A 15,960-nucleotide genomic window follows, 5' to 3' on the forward strand; every position below is an offset into this window, starting at 1 on the left:
ACAACCATGCAAGCTCCATAGACAAGCATTGGCAGTAGAATGGCCTTACTGAAGAGCTCAGTGACTTTCAACGTCAGTTCGTCAAATTTCTGTCCTGCTAGAACTGCCCCGGTCAACTGTAAGTGCTGTTATTGTGAAGTGAAAATGTCTAGGAGCAACAATGGCTCAGCCACGAAGTGACAGAACGGGACCGCCGAGTGCTGAAGCGCGTAGCACGTAAAAATCGTCTGTTCTTGGTTGCAACACTCACTACTGAGTTCCAAACTGCCTCTGGAAGCAACGTCAGCACAATAACTGTTCATCGGGAGCTTCATGAAATGGGTTTCCATGGCCGAGCTGCCGCACACAAGCCTAAGATCACCATGCGCAATGCCAAGTGTCGGCTGGAGTGGTGTAAAGCTCGCCGCCATTGGACTCTGGAGCAGTGGAAACGCATTCTCTGGAGTGATGAATCACGCTTTACCATCTGGCAGTCCGACGGATTCATCTGGGTTTGGCGGTTGCCAGGAGAACGCTACCTGCCCCAATGCATAGTGCCAACTATAAAAGTTTGGTGGAGGAGGAATAATGGTCTGGGGCTGTTTGTCATGGTTCGGGATAGGCCCCTTAGTTCCAGTGAAGGGAAATCCTAACGCTACAGCATACAATGACATTCTAGACGATCCTGTGCTTCCAACTTTGTGGCAACAGTTTGGGGAAGGCCCTTTCCTGTTTCAGCATGACAATGCCCCCATGGACAAAGCGAGGTCCATACAGAAATGGTTTATCAAGACTTAACTGGCCTGCACAGAGCCATGACCTCAACCCATCGAAAACCTTTGAGATGAATTGGAACGCGGACTGCGAGCCAGGCCTAATCGTCCAACATCAGTGCCCAACCTCACTAATGCTCTTGTGGCTGAATGGAAGCAAGTCCCCATAGCAATGTTCCAACATCTAGTATGAAAATGTATGCACTCACTAACTGTAAGTCGCTCTGGATAAGAGCGTCTGCTAAATGACTAAAATGTAAATGTAAATCTAGTGAAAAGCCTTCACAGAAGAGTGGAGGCTGTTATAGCAGCAAAGGGGGGACCAACTCCATATTAATGCCCATGATTTTGGAATGAGATGTAGATAACTATGTTAGAAAGAATACTATATGTCCCTTGACGTAGTGATTCTGAATGTAAAAAATGGCTCAACATACCCCACTCTCCCCTATGTGCCCCACTTCAGAATGCCATCTCAGTCCAAACAAGCATCTATCAGGGCTGCTTTTTGTATCATCATCTCTGTAATATAAACATGCCATGGAGGTTTAAGGATGATGAAGGTAACCTAAATGTAAAAAGGCACAGCACATTACATTTTGAAAGTTTGGGGTGGGGAAAGGGACAGTATGGTGGGAGAATTACAAACTCTGTCATGCACATGGGCTGTATAAGCCTTAAACCTGTACATTTCCACTGTCTGTTTCTGTCATGTAAGAAGAAGCTAGTATTTTTCCTCTCTTGTCTCTGTGTAACTTGGTCAAGCGGCCAAAGACAAAGGGCCGTCTGAGAGTGACCACAGTTTTTGAGTCCATCCTGTTATTTTCGTATCTTTCAATGGCACAGCTGTGTGGAGATATGAAGAGAACAGAGGCTAGCTTGAGTAGCAGCGGCTAGATAGTAAAAAAACTGGCATTATCACTTGTTTGTACGCTATGTTCCCATCATGATCTCACACACCTGCTAAACTGCCACATGGACAAAAGAGGTTGTATTTTCCTATAAAGACTGAGACCCAACTCCTGTTTGTTGGGCTCTTAACTCTGCACCTTTTGAGTGATTGTTAACCGCTCCAGAATTGCAATTCTTATAATAAAATAAGTTGTTTAGAAGAATCTGCAGTCTCTCTTCCTTTCTGGTTAGAATTTCCATGACAACAGGAAGAAAAAAAATGTAAGCCAATATTGTTACTCCAATGAATATGGTAATCTTTCATATCTAAACTCTAGAAAACCTAACACGAACCCGTAACATTTATTTTTTTCTCTCCCACTCAAAATGAATTACAATATGCCAGAACAGTATGTACAGAACATGTTCCAAATAAAGCCTTTTTCTCTTTACATAAATATTGAACAGGTGTTGTTGCTAAGTTCCAATAACCCTGACAACAGATCCTTTGCGTGGATGATGTCAGCAGATATCAGGGTCAAAGCTGGGGTCATGATAAACTAGGAAGGAGACGGGGGTCTCAGAACTGAACCAACAAATGTTTTTAATAACATGAATAGCTAGTCTCCATATAAAGCAGTCTCTGAAATATGAATGCCTCGCTTGTTACTCCCACCTTTATAATTAGGCTACAGCTGTCATCATCATTTCTCATCTCTGTGAACGGAGCAGAGCAGAGTGGAGCAGCACAGTCCTCATCATTGCAGTACCTGCCTGCAATGTGCTCATTAATGATGTGATGGACTTTGCTGCTGTACAGGTTTTGGATAACCCTGTTTACTCTGCTAGCTCAAATAGTTGTTTTTCATTATCCCCTTCTAAATGAGGACTGATGTTTTGGGAGGGGTGGGCTGAAATGCTGCTGGTTCTATCTCTTGAAGAAAGTTGTCATAGAAAGTCAGACACAGGGATCTCGTTGAATAGAGAGCTTGTCATTTAAATTACCATGTGAATTTTTTTTGGAAGTTGGATAAACAATTTTTATGTCATTGTCATAATGGAAGTATTCACAGAATTTCATCGGTATTGTCTGCAAGGTTGACTGTGGGGGATGAGAGGGACTTTGGCTTATTTGAAATCCTGGTGGTGCATGCCCTGTTTGGCTGTCACTAAGGACACCACTGGTGGATACCAACAAAGGCTGATTAGGAACTGATGGCAGCTAACCAGGACAGATCATACACAGGTACTGCAGTGTCCCATTGAGGCATTCACCTCCAGCTATGCACCACTAATGTGATTTACTCGTGTTTGTCTTGGCTGTGGAGGACCTGCACTCAGAGACTGTTTCAGGTTAAGTCAAGCCAGCAGTGGGCTAGGTAGGGCCGGCTAATGGATGTAATCATAGGGGAGAGTGGGGTAAGTTGAGCCAATGGAAAGTTTAGCAAATTGAATTGTTTTCTTACCAGGTGTAATGCAAGGCATTATTGCTGGGATATGAGGTAACAACAGGGCCTGGCCTATGTTTAAAAGTGTTTAAAAAATACAGTGTTTGTTAGGTGTTAAGCCTTTGTTAAAATATGCTTAAAATTATTGAAAGACAAAAAAGCAATTGTGATTATTTTTTTTTTTAATGATAATAAAGATGGACATGGTTTTAAAAAGGTAGTAAAAATGTAGTAAGGTGGGGAATTTCATTCCGTACAGAAATTTGTAGGCGGCTTAACTTGTGCCAAGAGACCACTTATTTTGGACAAGATATGTTTTCAAAACTATAATGTTTACATTAATTCGGATTATTTCCAGGGATACACAACATCCTGAAATATGTAGATAACTTTGTTAGAATACTATATTTCCTTTGACAGAGTGATGCTGGATGAAAAAACATTCTCCCCTACATATGTTTGATGAATGCGAATTTCAGAGTTCCCACTGGGCACAGATGTCAGTTCAACATGTAGTTTTAATTTACATTTGGTTGAGTCTCAACGTGAATTCAACAAAAAATATCACCATGTCATTGGATTTAGGTTCAAAGTTGGTAAAAAGACAAAATGCCCTTGCAATACGACTTTTTGAAAATCCAATCAGTTTTCCACAGATTCAACGTCATCATAGATTTTTGGGGTTGAAATGAATTGGAAACAACGATGATTTGACCAGTTTTTGCCAAGTGGGTTCTTTCATACCCGTGATCATAACCTGTTACATGAACGGGTCCCCTCTTCCATAGATTGAGTCCAGGAAGGGAACATACGGCTCAAGCTTGGAAAGAATGGAGAGAGCCTGCATTTGAACAAAAATCCCTGTTTCCCCAGTGTATTAACCTCCCCTTGATAGTAACTGTAGTTCTGTGACAGCTGTATGAGGTGCATTCGATGCATGCTGATAACAAGGGGGAGGTGAGCATTTTAAGGTGGGGAATATATCACCATAGGCCCGTGCTCAGAATGTTCCATAATGTGTACATTTGAATTACAGGTAACTGCCAAAAGAATGGAAACAATTGAGGAAATGAGGGATACAAAGTATATTGAAAGCAGGTGCTTCACACAGGTGCAGTTCCTGAGTTAATTAAGCAATTAACATCACCCACATAAAAAATATATACTACAGTTTACTACATGACTTACTATAGAATTCTATAGTAGCCTAGCGGTTAACAGCGTTGGGCTAGTAACAGAACGGTTGCTGGTTCAAATCCCAGAGCCGGCAAGGTGGAAAAATCTGCTGTTCTGCCCTTGAGCAAGGCAGTTAACTAACAACAACTGCTCCCCGGGCGCCGATGACATCGATTAAGGCAGGTTAAATGCGGAAGTCACATTTCAGTTGAATGCATTCAGTTGTGGAACAGACTAGGTATCCCCTTTACCTTCCCTAGTATCCCTCGATCATGTGTAGTACAATGGCAGAGCCAGGAGAGGTCTCAGGGTACAGAGGCTCAGTGAGGCAGAGTAAACGGTTCAAACTTAGGCTTTATTACATAATTTTGTAAACACCTGCTCAAGAATAAGGAACTTAAAGGACAACTTCAGTAACTAAGGTTTATCTTAAATTGAGTCTTTCAGCCCCCACCTGTCTGTTGCTGTCTGCAGTCCTTTCTCCTGAATGTGACCAGCAGCAGCCTAATCAACTGTTTGGGCTAATTGTCCAGCCAATCACACACTCAATTGACTAATGAAGCTCAGCTGGGCTCTATTAGCCTCCTAACTGGGAAGGCGCTGGAAGGGTGTGGTAAGAGGGTTTGCCCTTTATGTAAGATGGGACTGCAGTTTAGGCACAAAAACACTGTAGTAAATACTAAAGTAATGTCCGCAACAACACTACAGTCCGCAAAAATACTACACTTTTTTAACTATAGTAAAAACTACTGTATTTTATTAGCATATACCCTTCCCAATGCCCTCCCCATATCGCAATTTGTGCCACCCATAACTGAGAAACCTACATGCCAAGTATAGACCATATATTGTGTTCCCTACAGGTTATAGAAAAGAGCAGAAGCGCTGTTCTGTATACCTGTCTGCAGAAGATGGGAAATGTGCTCTTTTAGTATTTCTCCAGTAGGTTTCCTGAAGGAGAAAGCCTCCACTTCTATGTCACACTATAGTAAATGCTACATGTCTGCAAAAACACTACAGTGAATTCTACAGTATACTACAATCAGGAAAACATTACATGAATTACTATAGTATGTAGTACAGTTTTTATTTTACTACAGTATTTATGCTATAGTTAACTGTAAATACTACAGTATACCACAGTAAGAAGTACAGTAAATAATACAGTAAAGTCCGCAAAAACACTACAGTGAATAAAATAGTATTTATACAATAGTATACTATAGTACTTTTTTTATGTGGGCATGCATAAATTATTTTGGCCATTATTTTGTCTATTTATTTATTTTTTGTAATTTAGCAGATGTTCTTATCCAGAGCGACTTACAATTAGTGAGTGCATACATTTTTGATACTGGCCCCCCGTGGGAAATAAATCCACAACCCTTGCGTTGCAAGCGCCATGCTCTACCAACTGAGCTACAGGAGGGCCAACATTGCTATGTCCCCATAGGATGACAATGCCCTCATCCACAGAGCACGGGTTGTCACTGAAAGGTTTGATGAGCATGAAAACAATGTAAATCATATGCCATGGCCATCTCAGTCACCAGATCTCAACCAAATTAACACTTATGGGAGATTCTGGGGCGGTGCTTGAGACAGTGATTTCCACCACCATCAACAAAACCCCAAATTATGGACTTTCTCGTGGAAGAATGGTGTCGCATCCCTCTAGTAGAGTACCAGACGCTTGTAGAATCTATGCCAATGTGCATTGAAGCTGTTCTGGCTCGTGGTGGCCCAACGCCTTATTAAGATTCTTTGGGCCCGATTCAATCAGATCCGCTTTAGCAGAAATCCTCATTGCTGATGTTTTGACGGTGTCGAAGGTGGGGCTGCATTAAAGCTGTCAAATCCACAAGCGGCTCGCAGCATTATACCTAAAGCTGACAATGCCATTGGCTGCATGGAGTCGCATTAAGAGAAGTCCTATGCAGCCTTTAACGCTTGATCTGATTGAATCTTTCCTTTATTTTGGCAGTTACCTGTATAACGTACTTCAGCATTATTGTTTAATGGCCCTGAACCAAATTAAACATTTAAAAACTGACCAAGCAATATGAAACGACATGAATATTAATGAATGGTTGGAGCGCTGTCCATAGGGAGGAGTTAGCTATTGAGGTCAGAATGATTTGACGCATACTGTAGAACAGAGAAGTGTTACGTTGGCTTCAGCAGTATTTCTTTCCCACATGATATTTTCTTTCATGTTGCATGACACATGCATGCCGAATGTAAAACATTGAATACATTGCAACATTCCATGCGTTATGCTGTCAAGTGTATTGTGTATGGATGCATACATTACTAGATGTAATGTATTCTACTTGAAAGGGATTGCAATAGATTTTTTGTCAATACATCTGTCAATGAACTAGTATTCTACATGCCTATTGGGGTCCCGGTGGCCCTCTGTTGTGGGAGCAGACGTTGCAGTGGTGATTTTTTGTTAAGCCAGGACAACCGTAGGTGGGAATGACACATTTTGTAACCTGTTAAACTCTGAGTGGTTGTTTTCGACCCGGTACTGGGTCCGGCGAGTTTGGGTCGTACATTTAGTATGCATGGGAAGGGTACACCCTGATGGTCATTGTTTAGCAATGCATTTCCTTCTCCATCCACATTAAATTGTATGCATCCTCCACATGCGCCGTTGATCTAGCTCATCGTTTACAATAGGAAAGTATATATATATATATATACAGTGGGGAAAAAAAGTATTTAGTCAGCCACCAATTGTGCAAGTTCTCCCACTTAAAAAGATGAGAGAGGCCTGTAATTTTCATCGTAGGTACACGTCAACTATGACAGACAAAATGAGAATTCTTTTTCCAGAAAAACACATTGTAGGATTTGTAATGAATTTATTAGCAAATTATGGTGGAAAATAAGTATTTGGTCAATAACAAAAGTTTCTCAATACTTTGTTATATACCCTTTGTTGGCAATGACACAGGTCAAACGTTTTCTGTAAGTCTTCACAAGGTTTTCACACACTGTTGCTGGTATTTTGGCCCATTCCTCCATGCAGATCTCCTCTAGAGCAGTGATGTTTTGGGGCTGTCGCTGGGCAACACAGACTTTCAACTCCCTCCAAAGATTTTCTATGGGGTTGAGATCTGGAGACTGGCTAGGCCACTCCAGGACCTTGAAATGCTTCTTACGAAGCCATTCCTTCGTTGCCCGGGCGGTGTGTTTGGGATCATTGTCATGCTGAAAGACCCAGCCACGTTTCATCTTCAATGCCCTTGCTGATGGAAGGAGGTTTTCACTCAAAATCTCACGATACATGGCCCCATTCATTCTTTCCTTTACACGGATCAGTCGTCCTGGTCCCTTTGCAGAAAAACAGCCCCAAAGCATGATGTTTCCACCCCCATGCTTCACAGTAGGTATGGTGTTCTTTGGATGCAACTCAGCATTCTTTGTCCTCCAAACACGACGAGTTGAGTTTTTACCAAAAAGTTATATTTTGGTTTCATCTGACCATATGACATTCTCCCAATCCTCTTCTGGATCATCCAAATGCACTCTAGCAAACTTCAGACGGGCCTGGACATGTATTGGCTTAAGCAGGGGGACACGTCTGGCACTGCAGGATTTGAGTCCCTGGCGGCGTAGTGTGTTACTGATGGTAGGCTTTGTTACTTTGGTCCCAGCTCTCTGCAGGTCATTCACTAGGTCCCCCCGTGTGGTTCTGGGATTTTGCTTACCGTTCTTGTGATCATTTTGACCCCACGGGGTGAGATCTTGCGTGGAGCCCCAGATCGAGGGAGATTATCAGTGGTCTTGTATGTCTTCCATTTCCTAATAATTGCTCCCACAGTTGATTTCTTCAAACCAAGCTGCTTACCTATTGCAGATTCAGTCTTCCCAGCCTGGTGCAGGTCTACAATTTTGTTTCTGGTGTCCTTTGACAGCTCTTTGGTCTTGGCCATAGTGGAGTTTGGAGTGTGACTGTTTGAGGTTGTGGACAGGTGTCTTTTATACTGATAACAAGTTCAAACAGGTGCCATTAATACAGGTAACGAGTGGAGGACAGAGGAGCCTCTTAAAGAAGAAGTTACAGGTCTGTGAGATCCAGAAATCTTGCTTGTTTGTAGGTGACCAAATACTTATTTTCCACCATAATAATGCAAATAAATTCATTAAACATTTTCTGGATTGTTTTTTTTCAATTTGTTTGTCATAGTTGACGTGTACCTATGATGAAAATTACAGGCCTCTCTCATCTTTTTTAAGTGGGAGAACTTGCACAATTGGTGGCTGACTAAATACTTTTTTTCCCCACTGTATATATATATATATATATATATATATATATATATATATATATATATATATATTTTAAACATATCTTGAAAGCCCTGATTACTAAGGTCATTTTAAGGTGTCAGGCTTGAAAATCCGTTCAGCCATTTTGGCAAAATGACTCACTACCCAAACCAGACTCAACTGGTTTCCATTGGCCAAGAGACGTCATGTGATCTCCTACTGCTGTCTAGTGGACAAACTGTGAATCAGACAGGGGATATATTTATATCAATGGATAGGTAGAGACTTCAGCTTCCTCATCATATCATTAACGTAAGACGGAAATTAAGGCATGGCACGTTGCACAAGCCCTGCGCTTTTAAAATGGCTGTGTTCCTATGGGAATTTGCGCATGTTTAGAGCACCACCATTGGGTAAAAGATCAGCATATTTTTTGTTTGTAAATTTTTTTTGGGGAACAGTAATTGGTGATATTTTATTTCAAACCTAGACTTTCAAATCTCCTGTTCCCTAACATAGGGACAAAAAATACAACAATAATTTTAAAAAACAGTACATTTCAGGGTTTTTTGGCCTGCTTTATCTAGGGCTCTGTAGTAGTGACATTGATCAGAATCCCACAGTTCTTACCTTTTTAACAGTACTAAGCATGTGTTTGTAGGACTTATAGTTTTGAAACCAAAATGTACTTTATGAGGGTAGTATACAATATTATGTGTCATTTAGAAAAGGCCACCAGAGGGCACAGAGGGCATCAGAGTTTGAGGTTAAAAGGGTGTATAAAATAAGTACATGATATATGCATTATTCAGATATATGGGCTAAACTGCCTCCCATGTCAGTGCAAACAATGTAAGCAGGAAATGTTGCTCTATGTTTGATGATTTATTTAACTGTAGCTGCAGTTTATGCATATTCAAAATAATCTGGCACATGACATCCTGGAAAATGTGGCTGTGGTTGTAAAAGTGACAAAGTGTGTGGGCTACTACTACTCTCAAAATGTAAATGCACTAAATGCACTGTGAGGTTAAAATACATTTAAATCTGCATTTTTTATATGCTGTGACAAAGTTAACTGAACTCACTGCCATTTGTCTAAAGTTCTCATAATAAAACTGATGCGTAAATAAGGCCAGACATTGTCACGATCGTCGTATGAAGCAGACCAAGGCGCAGCGTGAAATGCGTACATCTTTTATTGAGTACTATTAACAATTAACAAAACAACAAAACGAAACGTGAAGTCCTCGGTCATAAACACAAACCTACACGGAACAAGATCCCACAAATGACAAGTGCACAACAGGCTGCCTAAGTATGGTTCCCAATCAGAGACAACAAGACACAGCTGCCTCCGATTGGGAACCACCCCGGCCAACACAGAAATACACGATCTAGAAAAGAACACATAGAAAACAAAACATAGACACTACACATAGAAACTAACACCCTGGCTCAACATATAAGAGTCCCCAGAGCCAGGGCGTGACAGACATACTGTTTGGGGGGTTTGATGTCCAGATGTTATCTATTTACAGTGCCTTCAGAAAGTATTCATACCCCTTGACTTGTTACAGCCTGAATTGAAAATTGATGAAATAGATTCTTTGCAAATGTATTGAAAATGAAATACAGAAATGTCTCATTTACATAAGTATTCACACCCCTGAGTCAAAACATGTTAGAATCACCTTTGGCAGCGTTTAAATCTGTAAGTCTTTCTGGGGAAGTCTAAGAGTTTTGCTCACCTGGATTGTACAATATTCTTTGAAAAAATCTTCAAGCTCTGTCAAGTTGGTTGTTGATCATTGCTAGACAGCTATTTTCAAGTCTTGCCATATATGTTCAAGTCGATTTAAGTCCAAACTGTCCTAGGCCACCCAGGAACATTACATGTCGTCTGGGTAAGCAACTCCAGTGTATATTTGGCCTTATGTTTTGGGTTATTGTCCTGATGAAAGGTGAATTTGTCTCCCAGTGTCTGTTGGAAAGCAGACAACCAGGTTTTCCTCTAGGATTTTGCCTGTGCTTAGCTTTATTCAGTTTATTTGTATCCTAAAAAACTCTCTAGTCCTTGTCAATGACAAGCATATCTGTAAGGGTTGGTGTGAGGTGTGACCCAGGTGTGGTGCAGTATATACAGTAGGCAGTAGGCAGAGATGGTGAAACAAGGATCTTTACTGGTGGTCCCGAAGCCAGAATACAAAATAACAGACTTATCACGATAAAAGAAAGCCGGAGCAAATAAGTTTCCAAAAACCGGCTGACAGCCAAAAAACGAAATAGTACCTAAGACTGAAACAAATAACAAAACAGGGAGAACACTTCTCAAGTAGCTGTACATAGGCCTCCGATCAGACACTGCGTAGTACTGCTGGACATAGAGAAACTAGCAGAGAAAACTGAGCAAGGGAACACAGGGAAGTGAGGGCATAAATACACAGGTGAATCGGTAGACAGGTGACACCAATAAGATAATGATTAGTCCAGACTGTGAGTGAGGAGGTGCCTAAGGTTGTCGGAGGATGACACCTAGTGGGTCGCTCCGGAACTGCGACCCCCTCCTGTAACACATACCCATAATAACATGATGCAGCCACCACCATGCTTGAAAATATGAAGAGGGGTACTCAGTGATGTGTTGTGTTGGATTTGCCCCAAACATAACACTTTGTATTCAGGACATAAAGTACATTTCTTTGCCACATTTTTTGCAGTTTAACTTTAGTGCCCTATTGCAAACAGGATTCATGTTTTGGAATATTTGTATTATGTACAGGCTTCCTGCTTTTCACTCTGTCATTTAGGTTTGTATTGTGGAGTAACTACAATGTTGTTGATCCATCCTCAGTTTTCTCCTATCACAGCCATTAAACTGTTTTAAAATCACCATTCGCCTCATGGTGAAATCTCTGAGCGGTTTCCTTCGTCTCTTGCAACTGAGTTAGGAAGGACGCCTGTATCTCTGTAGTGACTGGGTGTATTGATACACAATCCAAAGTGTAATTAATATCTTCACCATGCTCAAAGGGATATTCAATGTCTGCCGTCTACCAATATGTGCCCTTCCCTGTGAGGCATTGGAAAACCTCCCTGTTCTTTGTGGTTGAATCTGTGTTTGAAATTCAGTGCTCAACTGAGGGATCTTACAGATAATTGTATGTGTGAGGTACAGAGATGAGGCAGTCATTCAAAAATCATGTTAAACACTATTATTGCACACAGAGTGAGTCCATGCAACTTATTATGTGACTTGATAAGCATACTTTTACTCCTGAACTTATTTAGGCTTGCCATAACAAAGGGGTTGAATACCTATTGACTCAAGACATTTCAGCTTTTCATTTTTTATTAATTTGTAAACATGGCTAAAAACATAATTCCACTTTGACATTATGGGGTATTGTGTGTAGGCCAGTGACACAAAATAAAAATGTAATTCATTTTAAATTCAGTCTGTAACACAACAAAATGTGGAAAAAGTCAAGGGGTGTGAATACTTTTCTGAAGGCACCATATTTGCACTATATGAAACAATTGATGTTGGCAGTATTGGATGAAATATACTTTTCAAAGAGTTACAGGCAGTCCCAAGCCTGCATATGACTGGCAAGTAATCATCAATGTTCCTTATTCACGACACCTACAGAGCCAGCCACATCACACATCATTCCCATGCTTCTGGTTGCCAGTGTTCAGAAATGGTCTGGCAGTGCATATCATTTTTACTAGCCAGAGATGGTCCACTGCACAGTTTTACTGCCATCTCTATGGCCCCGAAGTAGCAGCTGAGAAACTCTGTTATTTTGAAAAGTGATCTGGGAGTATTTGTGTTGACGGAATACTTCACTATCCTTTCATATAGAAACAGGCTCTAATAATCAGCCACATGAAACAGGCCATTCACTTCTTTCAAAAATAAATATGGGTTACCAACACTATTTAAATAGCATTTTCTGCCGGATGATTGTATTAGTGGCGAAGCTGGTGCCGCATTGTTTGCTAGTACTCTCAGATTGTTGTTTATATACTCACTATTGGCAATCTGTATTCAGCCGATGTATTTGCTTTGTGTTAAATTAATTTGCTATTGTATTCAGCTGATTGTTTACAACTGGCAGAGATGGGCAGTATTTCTGTTGTATTAGAAATACATATTTTAATTACTTCTGAGTATTTTGTAATTTGAATTACACTGGGCTGAACTACACTCCAATGTATTTTGTATTTTCAAAATACTGTCATTTGTATTTTTTCTAGCAGTTCACATTTTGTGGCCCCCCTTTCACCCTGCATTGGTATCAGAAGTCTGATGACAGTATGGTGTGATAAAAGCATCTGCTAAATTAACTAAATATAAATGTACAGTACCAGTCAAAAGTTTGGACACCTACTCATTCAAGGGTTTTTCTTTATTTTTACTATTTTCTACATGTAGAATAATAGTGAAGACATCAAAACTATGAAATATCACATATGGAATCATGTAGTAAGCAAAAAAGTGTTAAACAAATCAAAATATATTTAATATTTGAGATTCTTCAAAGTAGACACCCTTTGCCTTGATGACAGCTTTGCACACTCTTGGCATTCTCTCAACCAGCTTCACCTGGAATTAATTTCCAACAGTCTTGAAGAGTTCCCACATATGCTGAGCACTTGGAGCACACTTTCCCTCTCTACAGATCTAATTAAAAACGGCTTATTACCTCAGAGGGCAAAATAAAGAACAACTGTGTTATTATATAAATAGAGAGGGAAAGTGTTCTCTACAATAAGTTAGTGTGAAAGTACCAGGCTTTGCCCGCTAGATGCCGCTCTTCCTACAACTGCCGACACACCCTTTTATCCATTTTGCTGGTCTCTTGTGTTTATTAAATGGATCACAACAATTTATTCGCAACTTTGGATAGAAAAACAATAGCTTTTGCTCATGATGAAAATACATTGTTTGGTCAATTCTGTGGTCAAGCCAGTCTTCCATGAAATCAATACAGTTTCTTCTTCTCTTAGCAACCTAATGCTTCAACCCAACTCTCTTTGAGTAGTCCAACAAATGGCAGCTCTCTGAGAGTGCTATCCATATGGTGCAATTTTCATATGAAGAATCAAATGTTCTGACAACCCTATAAAATAATACCATTATTATTTGTCTTTTTTTCCACACAGCTTTGAACCTAAATCCAATGAGATGGAGAAATGTTTGGTTGATTTTAAGTTGAATTCACATTAGTTGACAACTCAACCAAATGTGAATCAAAACTAGATGTTGAACCAATGTCGGTGCCCAGTGGGACATGTTTAGTGACATTTACCATTAAACCCAACCCAATACCATTGCAAAACACTATACAGTGTGTGTTTAGGATGTTTACCATTGAAGACCATTAGAGTCCATAACATTGAAAACGTTAGAACGGCTGTAGCCTAATGGTTTGCTTGTTTACCAGGAATGATCTAACTAATTCCGTGGGTGGCTTTTAATAATTTTATTGGATTCCTCATGTCTGAATTATTGTTAGGAAGAATTATGGTCCAAATTTGATGTTAGGTAGGGAAGAGTGTGGTATGTTGAGCGAAAGGGGTAAGTTGAGCCACCTTTGTTTCTAGGAAACCATACACAAAATTAATAGTTTGACCAAATATTTAAGAAGAGTGAAGGAAGAAACCACATGGAAAAAGTGGTAAGCAAGTTTGGTAAAAAAAAAAGGTAAGTTGAGACAATGGCAAGCTGAGCAAATATAAATGTTTTCTTCCCAGGCACAATGCAAGGTATTATCGCTGGGATATGAGGTAACAACAGGGTCTGGCCTATGTCAAAAGTGTTAAAAAAAGTACAAAGTGTTTGTGAGGTGTTAAGCCTGAGTTAAAATATCCTTAAAATGATTAAAAGACAAAAAAGCGATTGTGATTGTTTTGAATTGTGTTTGGGAAATAAATATAGACATGGTTTTGAAAAGGTAGTGGTTATATTTCATCTAGTACAGAAATTTTTAGGTGGCTTAACTTAACCTGTAAATTGTGCCAAGAGACCCCTTTTTTGGGCAAGTTATGTTTTCAAAACTGTAATGTTTACATTAATTCAGATTATTTCCAGGTGTTATGATGAGTTTCTCTGTAATCAAGTAATTCATGATGCAAGAAGATATTTAACACTTAGATGGAGAGTTGATGCAAATTATTTAATAGATACAGTACTGGGTTCGCATAACAAACAGCACGTGCTTTGCCTCTTGTCATCCGAACTCTCTGAACAAGGAAATCTCTTAGCTTATATACTTGTTTGCAAGCTTTCTATCCAACAGTTGCCAACCATTATTGAGTGTCATTCCTCACCAGAATAGGATCACCCTATATGGTATTGTGTTGCACCCTAGTCAGGATATTCCATCATGCACTCCTCCTAAGATTAGCACCAGTGGCCACCCAGCTATCTTGGCCCGCATACCTTCTGGCACCCACCAGTGACAAAAATAAATACATGGAATGTCCTCATCCTCCAAATCCTTATGCAGCTCACAATATTTAAAACATTAACTAATCCTGTATAAAAGACGTAATATCACAAATATATGTAGTTATCTTTGTTAGAAAGACTACTCTATATCCGTTGACGCAGTGATGCTGAATGTAAAAAACATCAACTTTCTCCACTCTGACGATTATATTTATTGAAGTTTGTATGAATCCTATAAATTAAAATGGCCAATTTGGGTGCAATCAATTAGCTTAATTTCTTAGAGATCAAATTATATTTCAACAAAACAATGTTTCAGGAATGCTTATCTTATCTGTTTCTAACTACAGAAACGATTTCAGAACAATCTGAGATGGTGGGTGTTGAAATCCTCCTTCTTGTGCTTTTTTGAGGTGGAATGACTCCAGAGTGAAGGAACCTCTCCTCTCCTACTCTCTCCTCTCCCCTGACAGGTTTATCCTCCCGCTTTATCATTTAAGCATCATGCTGGATCTCCTGGCCCAGCCAGATGGGGAATGATCAGAAAGACCAGCCTTTCATATGATAACCACACAGGCTGGCTGTGCTGTGACAGTCTAACACAGAGCTATGCCTGGGAGATCTAAGTGGAGACTGTGCAGCACCTCTAAAGCCCAGGCAGGCAGGCAACACACAGAGGCAGCAAACAGAGTCTGAGCCCCACATGGCACCATATTCCCTATTAAGTGCAATACTTTTGACCAGGGCCCATAGGGCTCTGGTAAAAAGTAATGTAATATAGGAAATACAGTGCCATTTGAGACACAGCCAGTGTCCTGCTGATGGCTCTTTCAGCGTTGGACCTGGGGTCTGCTGGAGCTGACTTGAAGATAATCTGCCTGCCTGTCAGACTCACACCTGCACCGCTGGGTCAGAGATGCACTGTCCGGCAAACACAGACAAATAGCTAGTC

The 15,960-nt window shown here is 40.3% G+C and overlaps 1 non-coding gene across 1 annotated transcript; it reads left to right on the plus strand.

The window, feature by feature from the left end:
* Nucleotides 1–5,183: 5,183 nt before the first annotated feature.
* Nucleotides 5,184–5,236, plus strand: LOC121574565. The gene has a single exon (XR_006002231.1). It is a non-coding gene; the product is annotated as a U7 small nuclear RNA (small nuclear RNA).
* The last annotated feature ends 10,724 nt before the right edge of the window (nucleotides 5,237–15,960 follow it).

This window comes from Coregonus clupeaformis, chromosome 9 (genome assembly GCF_020615455.1).
Source record: "Coregonus clupeaformis isolate EN_2021a chromosome 9, ASM2061545v1, whole genome shotgun sequence".
In the NCBI taxonomy this organism is placed as follows: domain Eukaryota; kingdom Metazoa; phylum Chordata; class Actinopteri; order Salmoniformes; family Salmonidae; genus Coregonus; species Coregonus clupeaformis.